The following is a 16,220-nucleotide window of genomic DNA, read 5'->3' as shown; positions in this document are numbered from 1 at the left end:
GGCATATACCCAGAAGTGGAATTGCTAGATCAAATGGTAACTCCATGTTTAACTTTTTGAGGAATTGCCATTCTGGTTTTCAGAGCAGCTGCACCACTTAATGTTCTCACCAACAGTGTACAAGTATTCTTACTTCTCTACATTCTTGTCAACACTTATGATTTTCTGTCTTTTTGGTCACAGCCATCCTAATGGGTGAAGTGGTACCTCACTGTAGTTTTGATTTGTATTCCTTTAATCATTTGTAATGTTGAGTATCTCTTCATGTGCTTATTGACCATCTGTACATCTTCTTTGGGGAAATATCTGTTCAAGTTCTCTGCCCATTTTTAAATTGGTTTATTCGTGTGTTTTGCTGCGGTTCCTACTGAATGATAGGGGTTCTTTATATATTCTGGGTATTAATCTCTTACCACACATATGACTTGCAATTATTTTCTCCAAGTTTTTGGGTGCCTTTTCACTCAGTTGACAGTGTCCTTTGGTGTACAAATCTCTTAAATTTTAAGTTTGCTTTATCTATTTTTTTCTTTTTTTGCCTGTGCTTTGGTGTCATATCCAAGAAATCATTGCCAAATCCAGTTGTCATAAAATTTACCCCCCCATGTTTTCTTTCAAGAGTTTTCTAGTTCTTTAGCTCTAACATTGTCTTCAATCTTTTTTACCTAATTTTTTACATGGTGTGAAGTAAGGATCCAACCTCATTCCTTTGCACGTGGATATCCAATTTTCCCAACACTACTTGTTGAAAAGACCATTGAATGGTCTTGCCACCCTTGTCAAAAATGACTTGACCATATTTTTGAGGGTTTAAGTCTGGGCTCTTTGTTCCATTTCATTGGTCTAAATGTTTTTGCCTTTTATTTTGATTACTGTAGCTTTGTACTAGCTTCAAAAGCAGAAAGTGTGAGTCCTCTAACGTTATTATTTTTCAAGATTTTTTGGCTTTTCGGGGTCCTTTGAGATTTTGAATTTTAGGATGCTATTTCTAGTTCTATTAAAAAAAATATTGGGGTTTTGGTAAGTATTGCATTGAATCTGTAAATCACTTTGGGTGCCATTGACATGTTAAAAACATTAAATCTTCTATGTCTGATAAAAGGTTTCATGCCCTATTTGATTCAGATTTTAGGTCCATTACACCCTTTCTTTTTTCCTGAGGGGAAAAGTCCATGTAGAATAAACCTACTGTTTATATAACCCATCTTAGATTTTTGGTAAAACTTGTACTGAAAACCATAGACTATGAACCCAGCACTTATGCTATGAAAAGTGCAGTGTCTTTGCTGGTTCACCACTTTCAGAATATTTACTAGGACAAGTACTACTTGCTTTTACCCAACGGTGAGATTTTTTTTTTAACTTTGGCATCTTGGAAGCTCAGGCATAAAGTTAAGTGCTCAATTACAAGAATAATTATAGCCTAGGATAGTGGTGTCACTCTTTTTTTTTAATTCTCTATTAATCATTTACTTAGCTATACTTATAACTACCCACTTCAAGTCTTTTTTTTTTTACAAGTTTATTATGCAGAATAAACTGAAATAGATTTGTTTCAGAGTGAACGACTTGGCATAAATATTGGACCACTTATACCTCAATATCCTCAAATTGTAGTGTTCCTTGTATGGCACTAATTGAAAAATTCTGAGACACGTATCATCCAGACTTTTTGTTGAGAATTCAGACTTAAGTTTTCCTTAGTACAATCACAAGCTCCCCTATGTGCATTTCAGAAAGCTTAAAAGAGTTTCTCCTGGTCAATTTTAGAAGATTCAGAGATCGCTTTAAATCTGGAGTTGGTCATTTCCATTTAAAGCTCTCTGTCTTGGGAAATGACTGTTCTTGTACCTGCTTGCATACAATTAGCATAAAAAGTCTAATTGAAAAATCCTCACACCTGGCAATGGCGTGCATTTAATTTACTTCTGTCCTATTGGGAACGTGGGTGGGTCAGAGAAGCCACATGTACATTGGACTCTTAACCATTTGTGTTTTATACAGTCTGTCCTCCGGATTGGCTCAGCCCTAGAACACGAATAAACAGTCCCAGATCCAGGTCACTTGTATCTCTTTCTTACAGGCAAGAACAGCATCCATGCAATACCCCAACTTAGAGCATCTCCAAATTCAGTTCAGTTCAATTCAGTGCCATTTATCACGGAATTATCAAGCGTGCTGGGAATTTTCAGAGTCTCTGGGAGTATAACAATGATTAGGATTTAGTCCCTACCTTCGTGTTTCCTGCAAAAAGTGAAACGCTAATAAGCAGCTGGAAAATTGGAATCAAGGTGCACCCGAGGAGGTGCGAGAACACAGAGGGGGCCCCGCTGACCAGCGAGAAGAGTCAGGACAGGCTTTCCAAAGGGGATGGCACAAGCAGACCTCACGGGCACTCAGCCGGGGAAAGAAACCCAAAAGGGTCAAGAGAGGAGGACTAGGATCCCCTGAGACGGTCCCAACATCAGCCTAGGGCAGAATCAGGGGAGGCTAGAAGTTGCCCATAAAAGTGTGTGGACTTGAACAAGCAACGTGGGAAGGAATCTAAAAGGAAGCACAATAGCATGAAAGATGATCATGAAGGGGTGATTACAGCTTATTTACCTGGGCCTCTAAAGGTGTTCCAAAGTCAGGCTACAGACCGCACTGGGGATTCATGTATTGATCTGATTTTTTTTTTTTTTTTCTTTTGGTCACCCTACGGCATATGGAGTTCCCGGGCCAATGCTGGGCTGGTGATCGAACCAGCCAATCCTGTTATGCCACAGCAGGAACTCCTGTATTGACCTGATTTTGAAATGCTTCTTCATATAAAGTGATTCTCCACTTTTTTCAACCAAAGGACAAGATCTAAAATTGCTTTTTTTTTTTTCTTTTTCTTTTTCTTTTTCTTTTCTTTTCTTTATGCCTGCACCTGCGGCATATGGAAATTCTCGGACTAAGGGTCAAATTGAAGCTGCATTGGCAGGCCCACACCACAGCCACAGCAACACAGGATCCAAGCCGCATCTGTGACTTATGCTGCAGCTTGCAGTAAGCCGGATGCTTAACCCATGGAGCAAGGCCAGGGATCGAACCCACATCCTCACGGAGACGGTGCTGGGTTCTTCATCTGCTGAGCCACAACAGGACCTCCGAAAATAGTTCTGCAGCCAATTTAAATATATGAACTTTGTGGGGCAGAGATGAAATGGCTGAAAATCTGCTCCGACTATTTGACTCAATTTAGCCACACACACATATCAAATGTTATAGAAAGTGAGAAATTGTCGCTTTTCCTTTTGTCACCATTTGTCTTCTGGGACAGGTGCAGGAGCCCTGCCTCCCTTCTCTTCTGTCTAAGACACTAAAGATTCTAAACAGGTCTGCGAAGCTCTCACCAGAGACCTGTCACCTAATGCTGCTTCTTATTTGCTGTTAGTCCTCCTTCTACCCTCTCAGTTCTTGGCTGAGGCCCCATGACAATAGACAGATTAACAAGAGAAAAGCTCAGGAGTTCCCATCGTGGCACAGTGGTTAACAAACGAATCCAACTAGGAACCATGATGTTGCAGGTTCAATCCCTGGCCTCGCTCAGTGGGTTAAGGATCTGGCATTGCTGTGAGGTGTGGTGTTGATCACAGACAAGGCACGGATCCCGGGTTGCTGTGGCTGTGGCGTAGGCCGGTGGCTACGGCTCCGATTAGACCCCTAGCCTGGGAACCTCCATATGCCGAGGAAGTGGCCCTAGAAAAGGCAAAAGGACAAAAAAAAAAAAAAGAGAGAGAGAGAGAGAGAGAGAGAGAAAAGCTTAATGCGTTTATTTAGTATAAGTCTTAGGTGACACATGAGCTGACATAGGAAATGAAGATGAGAATAAACCGAAAAGACAGCGTTCTGATGCTGGGTTTGATGAAGATGGGAAAGTCGTGGGAAAAACGGCCAGGACAGGATAAATGGGGCATGAGCCCTGAGTCTGTGGTAAAGTGCGGCAGCTTAGCCAGGCCTGCTCAGCCAGCTTCCTCCCCGAAGCTCTCTCCATCTTTGGAGGTAAGGATGCTTCTTTCCTTTTGCGATGAGAAAGCACCTCTCACACGAGGGACTCATGACCAGCTTCAAGAAAAGGTCAGGAGAGCCTTTCAGTATCTGCTGTTTCACACATTTCTTTCAGCGCGAACCCTTCAGCAAGACTCTATTTGAGGACAGAGAGGGTCAAAGTCAAAATTTAATAGCGAACTCATATTTCCAGGAATAATTTCTAAATTGAGTCAAATGTTTTCCCTCGTTTTTTCCTTTTCTTTCTATTCCTTCCTTTCACCCTCCCTCCCTCTCTCCTCTCTTTATCTCTCTTTTTCTTTCTTTCTTCCTTTCTGTCTGTCTGTCTTTCTATCTGTCTCCCTCTCTCTCTTCCTTGAGTTCTTATATTTCTTTCCTGGGAACTCCACATGCTGAGGAGCAGCCAAAATAAATAAATAAATAAAACAAACAAACAAAAAGAAGCGCAGCTGTTCCATCCGCCGCTGGCCGTTGTCTCTCTTCTTCTGGGGAATCTAGGAAGCCCTCCTCTTCCTTTCTCAAAAGCACGAGGGCTCCACATGGGCCTGGCTGGGGAGGACCTTGACCCCAGGGAGGCAGAGCCCTGGGGAGGCAGCTGCAAGGCTGGGTGCCGTGACAACAGACAATGCTACCAACCCAAGTCCCTGGGGTATGGAGTCATTATTTTTTGCAAATCACCTAGAAAGGCCCTTCCGGGCTTGAAAGCACAAATCATTGCTGCATTATTAAATGGCCCCAGAGCAAGCTTCTGTCCTTTTTATTGACAAAGTTAAAAGGAAGCCACCCAACGGGCAGGGCACTGGGAAACTGGACAGAAGCTAGGGGGTTCCAGCCCCCACCCCACGCCCCAAAAAGGCCTCTTTCCTTGAATGCTGCAGGAACCCTCCAACTCCACATCGGCGATCCTTCAAGAAAGCTACGCCCTCATGTAAAAGGCCTTGGATTGTAAAGGGCATCCGTTTCTGCCAGGACCTGTTTGAGGAGTGAAGCCGGGGAAGGAGGCAAACGAACGCAGTCAACCAAGTATCCGCTGTCCTTCCCGCGGGTCTGGATGGCCTGGGGCGGCTGTTCCCAGAGCCCCGCATCTTCCCTGCTCGGCTGACTCCTCTGCGGCAGTGGGAGGCCCGCCTGGCACCGGCGGGGGAGGTTTGGGGGCTCCAGGGCTCCTGTGCTTCAGGCCGGGCCCTGCGCTCCTCTTTTGTACCCAATTCAGGGAGATCCTCTGACCAACACTGTCCCTGTCACCTGGCTTTTCTCAGGATGGGGCCACGGAGACCTCAGAGTGTCGGGCCATCCCTAAAACCCATCCCCACCTCCCTCCTCCCTTCTCCTGAGTGGCCTCTACCGTTATCCCCCTTAATCCAAATAAAATGAAGTACGACTCCACCCTCATAACTAAGGCCAACTATTTTTTCCTCCTATTTTCAAGTGATTTTTTTAGAAATAGTATCCTGTCAAAAGAATTACATCTGTAAGAGGGAAAATGTCTTTCCCTGTTGGCTGTCCCTCTTACTCTCTTCTTTCTCTGTCCTGTTATTCTGTGAAAGCCAATCTCCTCTGGTGACACTGCCTTTGCACCCAGGCAGGAAAGGGCTCCTGGGGAGGGACAGAGGGAGCAGAATGAAGAGAAAGGCTAGGCTTTGGACGGCAAACCATGTTTACATAGACAGTTTTCTGCTCAGAAAATGCTTTAATGAACACTTGTCCGTTGACGCTCACAGAACAGGTAAACTCGTGTGACGTGCACGGCGTCTCGGGGCCCCAGGTATGGCGTTCCCCCCACCTCACTGCTCTCTCCCCCGGATGTACTGCCAACCCCCCACTTCTACCTGGCGTGTCCCTCTGTCCCTCAGGGCCCCCAGGCACCTGGCCATGAGGGTCCCAAAGGTGCCCCGGTCCCCTGTCTGGTATGTCATGTCCACGGCCTCTGGCTTCGCTGGCCAGCTGTCTGCTCCCTTGACATGGGCCCTCCAGCCTCGGCTGCACCCCCAACTTTGGCAGGTGGCTGGGCTGCCTCCCCCCAATGCACAGGCTCTTTCTCTCCTGCACAACCTCACCAGGCTGGACCCAAATACAGGTCTGTTTCCCACTCCGGCATGCTGTTCCTCTAGGGAACTGCATGTGCGGTCTCAGCGCCTGGCACGTACTAGGTGTCCAATCAATATTTGCCAGACGAAAGAGTGGAGGGAGGGGTGGAGAGGAGGAGGGGGAAGGAGAGAAGGAGGAGGGCGGAGAGGAGGAGGGAGGCAGGGGAGGACTGAGGTCTGGGCCTTCAGGATGCAAACCTGTAATCCCTTCATGGTTGGAAAATAGCGCTTGACACCTGTTTCCACACTTGGCTGCTGCGGGCCCCCCTGGACTCTTCTTTGGACCCTCTTCTCTTTTGTCTTTTTAGGGTCTCTTGTGTGGCACATGGAGGTTCCCAGGCCAGGTGTGGAATTGGAGCTACAGCTGCTGGCCTACACCACAGCCACAGCCACGCCAGATCCCAGCCATATGTGTGACTTACACCACAGCTCACGGCAATGCTGGATACTTAACCCACTGAGCAAGGCCAGGGATCGAACCCATGTCCTCCGGGTCACTATGTGGGCTCTTAACCCACTGAGCCGCAGTAGGAACTCCCGGGTGTTCTTTACACCATCCTCTCTCATGTGGGCCAAGTCACACTTAAGCAGATTCTTAACTCTCCAACTAGAAGTCTTGGCTCTAACTGTCCATCAACACGAATTCTTATGCCACTCGACATCACCTAATGTCACCGTGAACATCACATGCCAGCAGCTCCTCCCCACACCCCACCCCCCGACAGATTCTTGGCTCTGCTCCACCCATGCCACCCCCCAAAATCGGCCACCTGCTGCCCCCAGGGAGCCTGGCTTTGTCGATTTTATTTACCTTGGGTCATGGTCACCAGTCTGCATCCTCTGGGCCCGCTTCCAAGCCCTCCAAGCATAAGAACGCTGCGCGTGGGTGAGCAGCCAGCACCTTCATCAGGATGAACACCTGATGGTAAACCCCGGGGACCCAGGCGCCGTCACTCTCCCATAAATGCTGTGACTCCAGATCCTTCTAAACAGGCCAGTGGCTGTCAATACCCGTGACAGCACAGGAGATTTGCGGCATGTGGGCCGTCCCATTTATCTGCCTGGCAGACTGCCGAGGCCTCCTGGGAACACAAGAAAAGAGAAACCACCAAGATTTGGACTCAGACGCTTCCCCTGGCGTGGGTGGGGCTTCGAACATGCACAGGGGCAGGGACCAGCCGGAACCACTGGGCTGCCTTGCCCTTCCGCTTTGCAAATGCCCAGCTGCTCTCCTTGAAATGATCTGCTTTATTGAGGGGTGGCATTGTGGTCCTTATCAGAGACTTTGCAGCCAACCTTCAAGAGGGGTCTTCACACCCAGACGTCTTCTGCGAACAGCACACGCTGCAACCGAGCTGCCCTGTCACTATGTCACTTTGGTTGGGTGGCTGGTGACGGGGCTTTAATTCAGACAGTAATCACACTGTAAGCACCTCCAAAGGTGTTCCCAAAGCTACGAGCTTTCCTCGTGGGCCCCAAATGCTGCCATGAGTTTAGCGGAGAAGGTACGGAGTTTAAAGTCAGGAAAATGTGGGTACAAACCCTGACTCTGATGCTTGTTGAAAATGAGTCTATGTGTCAGCTGAGGGGTCAGGACCCGACATTCCCTCCCTCGCACTCCTTGTCCTCTGCTTGCCTTTTGTCGGTTACCAACCGGACTAGTATCCATGGGTTCGATTCCTGGCCTCGCTCAGTGGGTTAAGGACCTGGCATTGCTATGGCTGTGGTGTAGGCCGGCAGCTGCAGCTCCCATTTGACTCCTAGCCTGGGAACTTACATATGCTGCAAATGTGGCCCTAAAATAAAATAAAATAAAATAAGTCTTTTGAGTAGTAATTTCTACCATCTTTTTATTTTCAATGTAAATCCCACCATGCAATTTGTAATATTTCACAAATATTGGTAACTACTTACCTTCTCCTAAGCACAGATTTTTTTTTTTTCTAGGAGAAAATGTATTAGATGTTTTCAAATTCCTACACACAGAATGTTTGCCTTCCTGGAGAATTTTAATAAAAATCTAAAAATAGTAAAATGGGCTAGAACTATGTGAGATCATCTAAGATTATTTTTTCCAGTGAGAAGGAAATCATGTTCCACGTTTCTTAAGAAGGGACACTTTGCTTCTCCCAACAACTTTCTTCAACTGCTTTCATATTAAAATATTTTTTAAATTTCCATTCAGTGTTTCCCTTATCAAGTCCTTCACAGCCTTACAATTTGCCTTGCAAAAAAGCTGAAATCCTCAGGATGGATTGCGAAGAGAATGCGTATCCTTACCAAAATTAAACATATTAAAGCATTTAAATATTTTTTAATCAGAACTATTACAAGGTTTAAAACAGAGATAAAATGGTTTCAATGCAAGAAGACTTAGAACATCTTAGACCCAGTGGGCTTTGTATTACTCTCCTCCCCCTCACCTCCCTCCACGAAGACCACAGCAATTTTTTTCAATTATTATGCTCTTTCATTGAGGTGAATTTGTTGAGTGTCCAGCCAAGTAGATCTCCTGCTTTTCTATCTGTAACTAAGAGACAAGCCCTAAACACGCTGAAGCAATGGAAAACCATTCTGGCTTCGCAACCCGCTACTTTCTGTTCCTGTAATCAGCTCGAATCGGCGACAGTTTTCCTCGGATGCAAAATTCAGGAAAACTAAGAGGGCAGAAAATGTAAAGATGATGAAAACAGGGGTTTTCCCCTAGGTGTTTGTGCTTTGATCTGCTCTGTGGAAAGAACCCAAGCTGGAGCCCCTTTTCTCCACATCCTCTCCAGCAAAACAGAAACAGATCAGGGACATGGAGAGCAGACTTGTGGTTGCCAGGAAGGAGGGACAGAGGTGGGCAGGGAGTTTGGGGTTAGTAGATGCTCGCTATGACATTTAGAATGGATAAGCAATGAGGTCCTATAGTACAGCACAGGGAACTATGTCCAATCTCTCGGGATAGAACATGATGGTAGATAGTATGGGAAAAAAAGAATACATATATATGTATGGCTGGGTCCCTTTGCTATACAGTAGAAATTGAAGGAACACTGTAAATCAACTATACTATCTAATACTAATAGTAATACTAATGATAAAAACACCCGGGTTGGGACCCCCTGGCCTGGGAACATGTATGATCATTGAACCTGAAGGAGCAGATGTAAAGGGAGCCCCCCAGGGAGTTAGGGCGCTGCTCTGGGGTCCCCTCCAGCTCACCTGGTTTTTATCCCACGAGTTCAGGTTGTGGCAGGTTCGAGAACTCGCACACTTGTCTACACCTCCTCTCGCCAGTCGTGAGTGCCCGATCCCATCATAGTCTGTGGCAGCGGTGAACAGTTTGGAATCTGAATTCGGATGCCTGCCATCCTTGCTGGTTATGTCAGCATGAGCAAGTTGTTTGAGCAAGTCGTTTAGCTCTTCAGACCTCTGTTTCCATGAGTGCAAAAAAGTGCTTGCCTCGAAGTGCCCTGACATTTAAATTGGACAAACGGCGCAGGTGCCCTGCTCATCCCCTTGCTCTTTCTTTAATTGTCTACGATTATGTGCCTTCCGTTCAGGAAGGAAACCATAAAGTTCTTTGACGACAGGCAATAAACATTATATTGTCATTTAAAATTCAATGTTTTGTCTGTTTAGCGACTGTACTTTTAGAGGGGAAAGTTGCCATGCTAGTGACCAAAAGATTACTTCTATTCTGAACCTTTGTGTGATAACCTCGGCTCCACCACGAGGGGGGTTGGGTCGTAAATCATTCGTTCCCAAACCATTTTTGAGAAAATACTTAACATGGTGTTCCTGTCGCGGCTCGTGGTTAACAAATCCGACTAGGAACCATGCGGTTGCGGGTTCGATCCCTGGCCTCGCTCAATGGGTTAAGGATCCGGTGTTGCCGTGACCTGTGGTGTAGGTCACAGACACGGCTCGGATCCCGCGTTGCTGTGGCTGTGGCGTAGGCCGGTGTCTACGGCTCCGATTGAACCCCTAGCCTGGGAACCTCCATATGCCGCGGGAGCTGCCCTAGAAAAAGGCAAAAAGACAAAAAAGAAAAAGAAAAAAAAAAAAGAAAATATTTAACATTTCTTCCCCAACATGGTGAAATAGGATGGAGAAATGGGGTGAAAAGAAAGGCAGTCAAGATGTTTGCCATTGAGAGGCGATGCAAGAGCAGCTACTGGATGGCAAAAGGACTCATTTCTGAAACTGGTACCCAAGCGGAGTGGCAGGTGCTGGGCGCCGAGGGGCGTGTGAAGAGCGCAGGGTGTGGTCCGCGCTGACAGCCGGGGACTGGACTTCAAGGCTGGGACAGGCCTCCCTAAGGAGAGAAACGGGGCTTAAACTGGGCACTGAAGGAAGAGAAGGGATTAACCGGAGCCAGATGGCTTTTCCTGCCCCTGGGAAGAAAGTATGTGCCTGAAGCGATAGGTGGCGAGATGGCTGGGGGACCAGATGAGCCAGGGGACGTCGGGCCGAGAGCTACCGGGTCAGGCTTCTCAGGATGAGCCAGAAAACATCAGCTATGTGCGAGTCCACTTTCAGCACAGCTCGCTGGTCTCTCAGCAAAGGCTGAGGAGCATCAGGGAGATTCAGGAAGGAGCGAGCCAGGCGCCCCCTGGTGACCAAACTCAGCTTCCTCGTGAGAATTTCAGAACCCAGTAAGGCCCCTGAGTTGATTCTGCATGGAGGCTCTGTCTGTAATATTATCCTCTCTGTGTTGTACATGTTTGAAATTTTACACAGTAGTATTTTTTAAAAGAGCCCTTTCTCATCAGCTGCATTTGGTTGTGAACATGAGCCAGTGGCCTAGTGTTTCCCTGAGACTAACCCTTGGCCGCCCTGAGGGCTGGGGGAAGGGCTGCGTGCAAGGAAAGAAACAGGCTCATTCTGTTCATTGAGGAATCAAAGAATGAGAGTACCTGGTTCAATTCTGCAAACCTCCTCCATCTAGGGCATTAGGCTATAACTCCTCTAAAGCACTCTCAGGGTTTTTCCAGGAATTAGTGTTTACATCCAGACCACAAACAACACAACAGAAGTACAGATTTTATTTTAGAGTGTTCTGGCATTTGCAGCTCAGACTGAAATTGCAAAGAAGCAGAATAGGAGAGCAATGGAGAATTGTGCGAATTTTTCTAACAGCTCATTCTCTCAGGGGTTCTGACGATATTTGTTTTTGTTTGTTGGTTTGTTTTTGCTTTTTAGGGCCGCACCCGAGGCATATGGCGGTTCCCAGGCTAGGGGTTTAATTGAAGCTACAGCCACAGCAACTGGGGATCCCAGCCTCGTCTGCAACCTACACCACAGCTCACGGCAACGCTGGATCGTTAACCCACTGAGCAAGGGCAGGGATCGAACCCGAAACCTCATGGTTCCTAGTCAGATTCGTTAACCACTGCGCCACGACGGGAACTCTTTTTTTCTTTCTTTCTTTCTATCTTTCTTCCTTCCTTTCTTTCTTTCTTTCTTTCTTTCTTTCTTTCTTTCTTTCTTTCTTTCTTCCTTCCTTCCTTCCTTCCTTCCTTCCTTCCTTCCTTTCTCTCTTTCTTTCTTTCAATTCTTAATATATGGCAGGCACAGTGCAAGGCACAATATGACAGAAAAGCGAATAAGCAGGTAATTATCCTTGTCTGAAATCCTTTCTAGTGAGAAACACAATAATTAAACAAGCACAAAATAAAACATAATGATAAACTGGGACAAGTGCTCTGAAGGATGAGAATGGAGAGAAACATGTTCCTGGAGAGACTTAATTTCATCCAGGGCCAGAAGTGGGCCCTTCTAGTATAGAGGTTTCAACATAAAAGGGTCTCTTGAAACGACAACTACCATATGATATCACTTTTATCTGGAATCTAATATACGGCACAAACGAACCTTTCCACAGAAAAGAAAATCATGGACTTGGAGAATAGACTTGTGGTTGCCTAGGGGGCGGAGAGGAAGTGGGGTGGACTGGGAGCTTGGGGTTAATAGATACAAACTATTGCCTTTGGAATGGATTAGCAATGAGATCCTGCTGTGCAGCACTTGGAACTATGTCTAGTCACTTATGATGGAGCATGATAACGTGAGAAAAAAGAATATATACATGTATGTGTAACTGGGTCACCATGCTGTACAGTAGAAAAAAAATTGTATTGGGGAAATAACAATAAAAAAAATTTTTAAGGGTCCCTTGGATAGTAATATATCAAGGGTCTTCTCTCCCATTCTAATTATCCAGTATTAAATAATTAAATAATTATCCATGATTTCTAAGAGGAAGTAATATTTAAATTAAGATTGTAGAATTTTTATCCACAATTTTCACTGGAGACAAGTTAGGGAGCGGAAGGAGGGAAGAGAACCCATGTACCTCCTAAAAGTGAGACTCAGTTTCTTTTCTTTAAAATGAGAGTGTTGCACTAGGTAAGCTCTGAGGTCTTAGCATCTTTTTAAAAAACATATTATTAAATAGTGTAATCCCATGGAGTCCTCGGGAGTGGTTTTTATTTTAGAGTGAAGTTTTCATGAGTAATCTGCTCTTCATTGCTTTGAAAGACAGCACTGTGAGGTATACAGCATCCTTCCCAGAGCTCCTGAAGGAATCCTTGTACTTTGGGATTTTAATGATATGAGGGGGAAAATATTGTTCGGTGTCACTTTTGCAGAATTCCAGTGAGATGCACAACCAGGAGGAAACCACAGACAAACCCCACGAGGAACGCTCTTTTTCTTTTTTTTCTTTTCTATTTTCTTATTCTTTTTTCTCTTTCTTTCCTTCTTTCTTTCTTGCTCTCTCTTTTTCTTTTTTAGATCCTGTACTCCTCAAAATATGCCAATTCATAAAAGGTAAAGAAAGTCTGTGGACACATTCCTGATTAAAGAAAACTAAATTGATAAGACAACTACATGCAATACCTGGTTCTAGACTCAGTCCAATCCCAGCGGGAAAATCATTTAGTGGACATTGTTTAAGTCAATTGGGGAAAAAATATTGATGGTGGATTAGAAGAAAAAGTCTGTATCTATGTTACATAGACTGAAGTTGATAAGCATACTGTGGTTACATAAGGGAATATTCCTCATCACAGGAAAGAGACACCGATGTATTTTTGGGTGGAAACTCTTTGTCTTAGTCCTTTCTAGCTTCTATAACAAAAGACCATGGGCCAGGTAGCTTATAAACAGCAGAAATGATGTGCTCACAGTTCTGCAAGCTGGAAGCTGGAGCTCACCAGACTCTCACAGTCTCGTGAGAGCCTCCTCTCTTCTGGTGGAAGACTCTTCATTGCATTTTTTTAAAAGTATCGTTAGTTTTCAGTGTGGTGCCAATTTCTACTGGACAGCATGGTGATCCAGTCGTTTATATACATGTATACATACGCGTGTATACATACGCGTATACATGCGCGTATACATACGCGTGTATACATGCGCTTATACATACGCGTGTATACATGCGTGTATACATACGCGTATACATACGCGCGTGTATACATACGCATGTATACATACGCATACACATGTATGCATATATGTATACACACATTCTTTTTCCCATATCATCTTCCATCACCTTCCATCATGTTCCATCCCAAGAGATGGGATAAAATTCCCTGTGCTGTACTGTAGGACCTCGTAGCTTATCCATTCTAAATGTCATAGTTTGCATCCACTAACCCCAAACTCCCCGTCCTCCCCCCCCCCCATCGCTTGGCAACCACAAGTCTGCTCTCTATGTCTGTGAGTCTGCTTCTGTTTTGTAGAAAGGTTCATTTGTGCCATATTCTAGATTCCACATTTAAGCAATATCATATGGTGTTTGTCTTTCTCTTTCTGATTTACTGCCCTTCGTATAAGAATCTCTAGTTGCATCCGTGTTGCCAGAAATGCCATTATGTCTTTCTTTTATGACTGCGTCGTATTCCTCTGTGTACATGCACCACATCTTCTTAATCCAGTCACCTGTGGATGGACATTTAGGCTGTAGTCTTAAAGACAGAAGGGCTGGAAATCTATCCAGAGATCCGGCTCATGAGATCTCCTGCCTCATAACACAAGCACCTCCCTAAGGCCCCACTTTCTCACACCATCACCTTTAGGGGTTAGGATTGCAGCATATGAATTCGAGAGGAACCCAAACATCCAGACCTTAGCAGCCATGGTGCAACATACTCTCAAATATTTCTGAGGGAGAGGAGTGGGTGGAGGATGGGAGAGAGAAGGCAGTGATAAAGCAAATGAGGCCAAATGACAAAGAATATAGGTGTCCAATTAATATGAAAATCACAAATTATTGCAATTTTTCTGTAAGTTTACAATTATCTTCAAATAAAACCGTTAAAATATACATTGTTGGCTCAAGAAGAGCTTAGAATTCTGTGTTCCAGCAGAGTGCCTCAGGGTTTCCAGAGAGTTCTACCCAATGAGAATGCAGTGCCTTGCTGGCATTTGAGAACAGCTGAGCTGACCTTATTTGCATAAAAGGCAAAAGAATTAAGCATTTCATGGCAGATGTGAATTTGTAATAAGGAGTAATTCTAAAATGACCCCCTGTTAATAGAGGCTTTTTAAGTTGTAAGATGCATAAAAAGCAAATCTGATAGAAAAGTTTTCATTTTTCTGCTGGCAGAATATTGTCATAACAAGTTTCTGGAGCGTCAAATGCAGGTTGAATTCCTTTCATAGGATACGATGATAAACGATTACAGGGACATTTGAATGATGCTAATTTTTCAGTTCTTTCAAATCTGACAACAGATAGTTTTACGATCTATATACTTAAGGTTTTTTATTTTTTGTTTTTGCTTTTTTGATTTTTGGGGGGTTCGTTTGCTTGCTTGTTTTTACTATTTTTCATTGCTTTGAAAAACAGACTTTAATGCCTGGGGCCCAATGGAATCACCTGCTCTTTCCCTCCTGGGCTGGAGCCTGACCAATACTGCGGCCATCCCCTGAAGGTGGCGCTGTGCTCCGCAGGGTCCTGAAGGATGTTGGCAGGTGGAAACCGGGAGGGCGTGCGGGCACCGCTCACGTGCATAAGGGGAACCCTGCATGCAAGAAGCAATCCGCGCCATCGAAAGCGGTGCAGATCAGGAGCGAGCTCGTGGGACTGCTGTGCCCTCCACGCAGGAGTTGAAATGAAAATGGCACTAGCCTTTGTTCTTAAACCCCAAACTGATCATAAGCATGTCCTTCGCATAATTACTCTATCACCTTTAATTTCCCATTCTCTCACCTCTTCTCTTCCTTCTGGACTTTTCCTCCTTCCCCCTCTTTTCATTCTTGCAGTTGCTTTCGAGTTGATGCCAGAATTTCCACTTCCTGGGAATGACGTTATTATCAACCCCTTTGTGTCCTAGTCCCTAACTGACCTAGAAACATCGCCAACACTGCCTGAGAGTTACCTAAGAAAGGGTTTTGTGCTGGCGGGGTTGTTGGGGGGAGGCCTGAAGGTCCTGTATATGATGTGGACGTTCTGCTGGCTCGTTTGGGAGTAAATATGAGAGGTGGCTGTTGGAAAATATTTTCCTTATCAATAATTTTTTTTTGGAGTTCCCCTTATTCAAGGAAGATGTGTAAGAAGTGATTATCGAGGCTGAATGTTTTTTCCTACCAATTAGTGTGGCTCTTTCCCACAAGAGCCATCTTTTAAAATTCACTTTTCAAGGACCATAGAAACAGCTTTTCTCTATCAGAGTATAAAGAGAATGAATTCCAGCATAAGTTCTTGGCAAGCTCCCTTCTATCATTCCACAGGGGGAGAAATATGAGTAGTTATAGATCTGGTGAAGAAAACTAGCTGGACTTAAAAATACCCCAAACCTTTGTTAGCCTGGGTAAGTCTTGTTACGGCTCGTTGGGTAAAGCAGCTGATGCAGACTGACCTGGCATTTCCGGGACACGGTGGAATTCTCCATAGCGCTCTGTCCTGAAGGAGGCTGGTGTTTCCTGTGAGCTTTCCCCACATCTGGACCACAGAGGTGATGTTTCCCACACAGTTGATGGAGCGAGGGTCGGGGGAAGCAGTACGAATAATTTTTTTTTTTTTAATTTGGAAACATACTTTTAGGGGCTAATCAGATGGGGCTCACTGCATACTAAGAAAAATGGTTGATGAGTGACTTT

General features: G+C 45.1%; 1 protein-coding gene across 1 annotated transcript in view; it reads left to right on the top strand.

Moving 5' to 3' along the window:
- XKR4 (XK related 4) overlaps window positions 1-16,220 on the top strand; it is a 320,663-nt gene that overhangs the window by 297,798 nt on the left and 6,645 nt on the right. The gene's annotated exons all lie outside the window — the stretch shown is intronic.

The sequence above is a fragment of the Sus scrofa genome, chromosome 4 (assembly GCF_054392235.1).
Source record: "Sus scrofa isolate SSC_HxYL_T2T_F1_AM1 chromosome 4, Sscrofa_HxYL_maternal_Yorkshire_Landrace_v2.0, whole genome shotgun sequence".
NCBI classification, from domain to species: domain Eukaryota; kingdom Metazoa; phylum Chordata; class Mammalia; order Artiodactyla; family Suidae; genus Sus; species Sus scrofa.
The sequence above is the reverse complement of the archived record's forward strand: the minus strand, read 5'-3'. Positions and strand labels throughout refer to the sequence as shown.